This window comes from Bison bison, unplaced genomic scaffold (assembly GCF_000754665.1).
Source record: "Bison bison bison isolate TAMUID 2011002044 unplaced genomic scaffold, Bison_UMD1.0 scf7180017864373, whole genome shotgun sequence".
Lineage (NCBI taxonomy): Eukaryota > Metazoa > Chordata > Mammalia > Artiodactyla > Bovidae > Bison > Bison bison.
Window position 1 is genome coordinate 1,675,233 of NW_011494945.1, and position 8,469 is coordinate 1,683,701.

Here is an 8,469-nt window from a genome sequence, read left to right on the forward strand (position 1 = left end):
ATATGTTTTTAAAAAGCCTCATCAACCTTGACTTAGAAAGAAATTCAGCACCAAAATGTAGCACCTGCATATCAAAAATAAAATTAGTAATTATATCACTTGATGCAATGTTTAGAAAAATAGTCAATTAAAGCAGTATGAATTCAACCAGAATCCTCTGCAGGCAAGAGCATCATGCAATTCTGACTTCACAATGACATGAAATTTTAAATGACAACTGTGCTAAATCAGGGAGCAGCAAACCCAGGCCAAGTTTAAATTTAGTAACACTGCTAGTTTACTGAAAATAACCTTCTCCATAGCAGATTCTCTATGAATTTCAGGTGACCGACTACTTGTTTTTCTATTCTGTTCAGAGGTAATCAGGAACCCAGAGGCTTCAGCGTTGTCTTCCCTTCTCAATGGCATTTCTGGTATCCACTTCAGGAGTCTCCTTGGCCAGCCTTGATACACTCGGAAATTAAACAGAGGATCCACTGCACATATTCTTCTTGAAAATTTTCATCGTATATGTTCAGAACTTACCAAATAAGCATAAGGATTTGAAGGTAAGAGAACTTTGGAAGTAACTCACATTCTTATGTAACTCTTAATTACATCAGAAAGTGAAAATTAAATCTATTTTTTAAAAATATACAAAAGTAAAAGAAATAGTTGAATATAAGGAAAAATAGCTAGCTATGTGTAGTGAGTTCTACAGCCAAAAAAAAAAGGGGGGAATAAAATACAAAGTTTAAAAGTTTTATACGTCATATAAATATAAATACAAGTGTGGCGCAGTGGTTATCTTGATATCTGAAATCAGTTTCACACAAAAAAGCATGGCATACAGTGGTTCTCAAATTTTAATATGCATAAGAGTTAAATGAGGGGAGAAGGAGGTTTATAAAATGCTGATTCCTGGGCATATGTCACAGAGAGATTCACTATGGTCCATCAATTTGCATCTTTTACAGCTACTCACCCTCAGATGATCCTGATGAAGATGGGGCTTAGACCTTTAAGAAACAGAGAAATTAGCATTTAAAATAATGTACTTCTAATTTTCAAACTACATTAGAAGGGATTTTATGTGGCTTGTTTCCTACAGTCACAGAGTAAATAAGGAAAGCATACTTTAAATTAGTGCTAAATTAGTATTCCTTTTTTGACCCCCCCAAATTGAATTATTAATCCTTTCTAATATTCTTTTTTTTTTTTAATTTTGTATGATGTGCTAATTCCCAGATGTCCCTATCTCTCTTTTAGAGCGACAGTCCTGTCATTGCTCTCTTCAGCTGTTTCTGTGTTCCACATAATGTTTTGGTTTATTCAGATGTCTATGAATCTAATTCTAAGAAATATCTAGATGATAATAATGAACTACTGCTGAGGCTGGCTAAATATTTCTTTCTTTTCTTTTTGTGAGGGTTTGTCATTTTGAAAACTCAGCCTTAGAATTCAAAAGAACAGATCTGCGTAATATGCCTTTAGCTACTCTTTTTTCCTCTGCAGCTTAAACCTTAAAAATTATGTGCTGTATTTATAACAGGTTACATGTATGTTTGTTGAATATCACTTTATTTTATTTTTGTTTCTGTATTTCATTTAGCAACTTTATCTTTATTATTTGCAATTTTAAGTTTATAAAAGATTTGCTTTTTATTTCAGTAAAAGAAGTGATTGGTATGGACATATTCAGACCTTAAATTGTGATGATTTTTTACAGATTCAGTATGTTATTTTTATAGTGAAGAATGAAGTTTTTCATCAAAATCCATTGAATTTCAGGCTTATTGCCATTTTCTGTTAGTCTTTGTATGAACTTATTCATATTGTATAGATTTTCTTGTCCATAAAATATCAAAAGGCAAGAATAGACCTTTAATCAAAAAAAGTGTGCCCCTATAACTCAAGTTAGCTAAGCATGTTATTTATTAATATTACACAAAGAAAATTAGTATAGTCATATGCATAAAATGAAGCAGCATAAAAGTTTAAAATATATATATAAAACTGAATCACCTTGCTACACACAAAAAACTGGCACAACATTGTAAATTAACTATACTTCAATAAACATTTTTAATAATAAAATGAAATTAAGTAATAAAGTAACTAAAAGATTTGCAGAATTGTTTTAACGATGAATTTTCATGCACATTTGCTGTCAGAACTGTCCTCAATAAGATTGCCATCTGATGATAAAGTTCTAAAATTTGTAGTAAACAAGATAATAAAAATTCTTAAATATGTAGTACCTAAGTTTAAGGTCAACAGAGTCTCCAAATAAGATTTCATCAAGTTTTTAGTGTAGATCTTCTATAATACTTCTGTTTCAAAAAAATAGAAACTACTCTTGGACCCTTTTGTGGAGAAAGAATGGAATTATGTCTTCAAATGAGCCACATTTATTATCATTGGTGTATTTATCTTAAATTGTGGCTCCATAAAGAAAACTTACAATGTAGTTTTAGGGAACCTGCCCGGTGGGCTGCCGTCTATGGGGTCGCACAGAGTCGGTCACGACTGAAGCGACTTAGCAGCAGCAGCAGTGAAACAACCAACCTCCATTCTCGTGAAGTAAAATATACAATAAAAGAGTAAGTTACAGAAACTTTATAGAAGCATAAAGTTTTAGAGCAAAAATGGAGCATTGAGATCTTGTAGCCTAGTCCCTTCATGTACTGCCAAACTTACTGATAAAAAGCTTAATACAAAAGAACAGTAAACATCAGTCTGGTCAGGTATGACTTATTAACAAGGAGAAACTAGCCAAGTATTTTGCAATATTTATGTCTTGCATGAGAAGATGAAGTTTGAAGAAGCAAAGAAAGTACCTGGGTACTTATAAATATAATTCAACTTGAAATCATGAATTATTTTAGTTGTCAGTAGATAATCTACCATGACATTAATCTAGAAATGAAAGTAGCAAATTTAGGTTTATTTCAGGCTGGCCTGTCTGTATCTAGAAGTCTGATATTGAGAGGGAAAAAGAACTGAAAGAGGCATTGAGCTTTAGAGCAGTAGAGCTATCTGGGACCATTCGATATAGGAGAAAAGAGATTCAAATATATAAGAATCTCTGGGAAGTATTAGTGTTATTATGAAACAGTGTAATAATGATATTTGTGAGATGTCCAGGATAATTAAAATGTGTTTATTATTCTCAGTTTAAGAAATTGGAAGATCATTTAAATTTATGTAACAAAAGTAAAGTTATTAATGTGGCAAAATACTCATAATATATTGTAATGGAAACAACAAATTATAAACCATGTTGTGATGTGATTCTCATTTTTATTAAGAAAAACTACAATGCACAGGAAGAAAATTGAAATGATCTACATCATAATATTATTCATGGTTATGATCAGTTGATGAAATTATGGTTGATTTTTATTGCTCCTCAGGATTTATAAAACTTTTTTTAAGTATATCATACTACAGTAATTTTAGCATATTTTTAAGGGCTGAGAGAGTATTTAGTTATCTGGGAAGTTCACTTTCACAGAACTGTAAGATAGCCCTGCTAACAGTTATCTAAAATAGCCTTTAAGCAAGGTGCTTGCATCTTGTAGTATTAAGCTGATTTGAATATGAGAATATTTACTTCCAATTAGGTCAAAATGAATTTTAGATGTAATTCTTAATTTGTGGAATATTGCAGAAGATAATTTTCTCAAGTTTATCTCCTCACTAAACAGTAAAATTTTTGAATTATGACATTAATTTCTTAAAATAGTCTTTATTTCTATATCATGTAATTCCAATTTGTTTTCAAGAATTTTCTAACTATAATAGCTTGCTCCATTTGGAAGATAATTTTATATATTTGGTTACATTAGTGTTAATATGTCTTTGTTCTTTAAATCTCCAGTGTAACATACGGTTAGTCTTACCATTATTACTACCAGCTGCGGTTGGCCTATGATTTTATTCATTCTGTTTGAATCCAAAGTAATTAGCTCTTTAGTTTAATGACAATATTTGTTAATGGGTTTTTAGGCCCAAATTCTGCTGTTAGAGAGTGGGTGGTATATTTGAAGATAGAATCTGGCCCTTATGTTTTAAGCATAAGCTGTGTAATTTGATTTCAAAATGATGGTTTAGAGAGTTTACAGTAGGAAAATGAAATCTGCATTTATCTGAAGTTTGTCAGGTTCAAGAAACAGAAAATGAAAGTGAAAATTTATGTAAATGAACAGCAAACCTACTCTAAATTCTCCAATACAGCTATTCTATTTGGTATATTGTATCATTTCACGCATAGTTGGAGTAAGAAATGAAATATGTCCTGCCACATAAGGGAAATTACCTAATGTCTGCTTGTAATTATCATTTCATTTCTTATGAAATACTTTCGATCATTGTATTTTTCCAGCTTTATGGAAATGTAATTGACATATAACATTGTGTAAGCTTAAGATATACAATGTGATGACTTGATACTTTTATATAATGCAATTACCATGATACCATGATTACCATGATAAGGTTAGTTAGCACATTCATCACCTCACCTAAGTAAAGGGAGATATCTTAAATGTTCTCACCACACACATGAAAACTTATCATTGTATTTTTGAAAGACTCATGAAGTAGAAAGAATGTTTGCTTGGGGATCGCTAGGATTCAAAGTCAGACTCAGTTTCCTGGTAGTGGAGTGACCTTGGGAAAATCTCTTTATCTCTCCTTGGGCCTGTTTTTTCTTCCTAAAATGATGCCTTTGTACCAGATGATCCCAGTAGTCACTCTAAAATAAGTCTGACTTGCTTTAAAAGAGTGTTATGGGGAAGATGCAGCTTCCTAGGTGGGTCAGTGATAAAGAAGCTGTCTGCCAAGGCAGGACACACAGGAGACACGAGTTCAATCCCTCAGTCAGGAAGAACCACGGAGGAGGAAATGGCGACCCACTCCAGTATTCTTGCCTGGAAAATCCCATGGACAGAGGGGCCTGGAGGGTTACAGCCCATGAGGTTGCAAAGAGCTGGACACGACTAAGTGACTGAGCAGGAGCATGATGAGGAAGGCACAGAGAAGGCGAGGAAAAGGCAATAACTTGAGCTAAGTGAGTAAACGGATTATTAGGTCTACTAAAAGGTGCTCTGGAGAACTTTCCTACAATGACTTGTTACTTTTATTCTGGAAAAGAGAGATATTGGGAGAGTCTATGTAGAATAAGTTATAGGTTACTCTGTTAGAAATTTACAAAGAAATCAATTTTGGCAAAACTTAACAACAAAATGAAACCCACCTAGTAACAATTGAGATATCCAACAATGAAATAGGGTGCCTTGGGAGATAGTGAATTCACTCACCATCATTACAGGAAAAGAAAAGGGGTACCAAGGATTTGATGACCTGCCAAACTAGCTTCAAGGTGTAAAAGTTAGAGGCACATATTCTGGACATAGTAGAATTCAGCAAATATTGTTGAGCCCTTCTTGAAGCAACTATTAGAGGACAAACTCCATCAAACCAAGAGATGACTACAGATACTGCTGCAAAAGGACTGCTTGTGAGCATGGAATGCATTTAATTCTAAAACAAATATGGAGTTTAGGGTGACACAAAATAGAGCATAAAACTATAACATCATATAGAACTAAAGTAACTGACAAAATTATAAGGACACAGCAGAAAGAAATTGGTGCATAAAGTTAGTTGACTGCTTTATTTGCAATATGAATCAGTAGATACTATTTAAAAGCTGACAAGTCATAAAAATATAAACTAGAAAAAAGATTTTAATAAAAGTCATTTTAATGCTCAACTTTAGGTGGCAAAGAATGAGAGGAGAAATGTTACTTTTTCTATAGTTAAACATTAGAGGAAAATGTGTACTCTAATAAGTATTCTTAAGAAGTTACATGCATATACTAAGCAAAGAAAACATCATAAAATGAAAGTCTTTTAAGACTTTAAAATCTTTAATAGAAGCTTGAAAATATTATGACAAAATAGGTTGTCATATCTTTCATATCAATAAATGGAAAGAAATACATGGATTTTTTTTTTACAAAATATTTTCAGACTGGATCACAGTGCAGAACCAGGATACAGATACCAGGATACAACAAAACAAAGTTATTCAAAAATTTGAATGTGAAAGGATAGGTGGGATAGAGTAAAGGGGATGGACAGGCTGTTAAAGCAGTAGTCTGGACAAGCAGTGAGAAGAGAAGTGGAAAGAGAAAGACATAGATGCAGTACATCTTTTGAAGGAAGAATTACCAAAACTTGAACTCTAACTGGTTAGAGGGGATAACGAAGAAAACAAGGGCCTGGAGCCTGACCCTATGTGTTAGTGAGAAGGCTATATAAATTGGATTTTTACTATAATACAACAGGGAGCGGATGGAAAGGTGAAGGTAGCAGAGTCACACAATAGCAATTGCTGGTGCTGGGTATTGAGATGAGTCACACTTCACCGCACTACACAGAACCCTGCAAATTCCATGAGGAATCTCCTTTCAGAGCTTTATGGTCAGTCTACCATTATGGTAGTTGTTGGCACTTACTATTTTAAGATTTATAAAAATAACATTTTCTGTTCACATTCACAATTACCCTTTGGATATTCAATTCAAACTTCCATTTCCCCTGATGTTTGGTACTTTTCTGATGGCATGTTTCTAATTGTTTGAAAACAACTGTGGCTAATGGGATTTTTGCTTCAATGAAATACGTAGGATATCACATATTTTCTCTGTCTCTATCAGTAGATTTCAAGCCTTTTTGACACTGGATTTTTACTTCACAACCCAGTACACATATCCAACTGTTTAGTCCATTAAAATGATACTAAAAACAATTTAAAAGGTGTATTAGACAAATACAATCTAAAGAAATTAGGAGGTAGAATCTTAATATCATAAAAAGTGATGTTTAGGGTGAAAGGTATTAACTAAAAAAAAGAGAAGCTTTCTGTGAATGCTGATGTGTAATACATAATAAAGACATACAGTTAGGAGTAAATAATGACTTTAAGCAAGGGCCACCATAGGAGTTTGTTCAGCAGACAAACTTCTAAAAATATCCCAAGAAATATCAATAGTCCATATTTTAGGTGCTGGACTAAAATGAAAGAATGTCACCTTCTATATTATAATGCAAAACATGTATATGAAATTTATTTTCAAGAGAAAGTTTTGATATCAAAGATAATTAAAACTATTAACCAAGAATTAGGCACTTGATTATCTACCATTTTCTTCATTTTCAACAAAAAGTGTTACAAGTTGCTTCTCTTTGTGAAAAGAAAGATAGCTTCCACTAAGAGTGTAAATGTACACATTATACTTGTTTGATTTGAAGAAAAGTGGGATGTTTGAATTCCCCCCACCCCAACGGGTATTCTTAACAGCAGGGTATAATTTCAGAGTTTTTGCAGTCAAGAGGTTTCTGCTGAGCAAAAATTCTCATTCAATTTAGGAATGTAGATTATAATAATTTTCCTATCCTGCTCACAGCAGGTTTCCTGGCTTCATTTTCCAGACTCCTAAGTTGAGTAGAAACAACTAGGTAACTTCAGTTCCAGGTTAACACATCCTTTAAGCATATCCCATTAACTCAACTTAGTTATGTTGTAAAGCCGCTTAGCTTCACAGTGAAATGGAATACAGTTGAATTGCTTTCCTATTGTAATACCTATTTATAATAAATGCAAAGTGGTTTGTGATGGCAAACTTTGTAGAGCATAAAAAATTATGAGGGGAAAAAAGCTTATTTTTTCTGACCTAACATTATAAAGAAATGCCATGTGTATGCCAGCATGTGACAGTCCTATTAAAACAAAAGGAGAAAATATTCAAAAAAAAATTTAATAAGCTATTATATTTTAGAGTAGCATCTTTTTCTAGATGGCATAATTTTTCTAATTTGCATGCATTGTCTTCAATTTAATTTCTTTCTCGCTCGGCCTCAACTTCAACCATATGCCTCAAAATTTCCTTACTTTGAGAAAGTAAAGATTGCTTCAATACCATCTTTTTTCTGCTAGTATTAGAATAACCATATCTGTGATAAATTCAAAGTAAATTATGTACACCACATTATTGTAATGTAGGTTACTAAGATATTGGCCTCATCTTTTGAATACAAAAATTCTAGATGGCAGTTTTATCAAGTTGGATCAAATCAAATAGATTTGATGGGTGTCAGAGTCACTATTTGACAACCATGAGCTCTTTTGACTTCATACGGATACTCAGGGAGTTCACTTTGCTTTCATTAATTGCTTTTCTTTAGCGAGTAAGGTACACGTGCACCATCCCATGACAGCTACATTTTCATTGTGCCTGCTCAACACTGCCAAATTCAATGACTGATTTTTTATAGCAAAAGAAGTAAATGTCCAGCCAAGTCCAATATGAACTTTATAAGCTGTATTGGCTTGATGGGGGTTTTTTATGTGTAGCACTGTGATTTTAGCTGAAAATCAAGATCCATACCTAGATGCATTTTATTCCACTACGAACTATT

General features: G+C 32.9%; 1 protein-coding gene across 1 annotated transcript in view; it reads left to right on the top strand.

Annotated features, from left to right (window-relative positions):
* Positions 1-322: 322 nt before the first annotated feature.
* Positions 323-8,469, top strand: part of HS3ST5 (heparan sulfate (glucosamine) 3-O-sulfotransferase 5) — a 182,706-nt gene continuing 174,559 nt past the window's right edge. The window contains exon 1 of the mRNA XM_010856574.1: positions 323-548. The gene's annotated coding sequence lies outside the window, so the exon portion shown is untranslated. The remainder of the gene's footprint in view (positions 549-8,469) is intronic.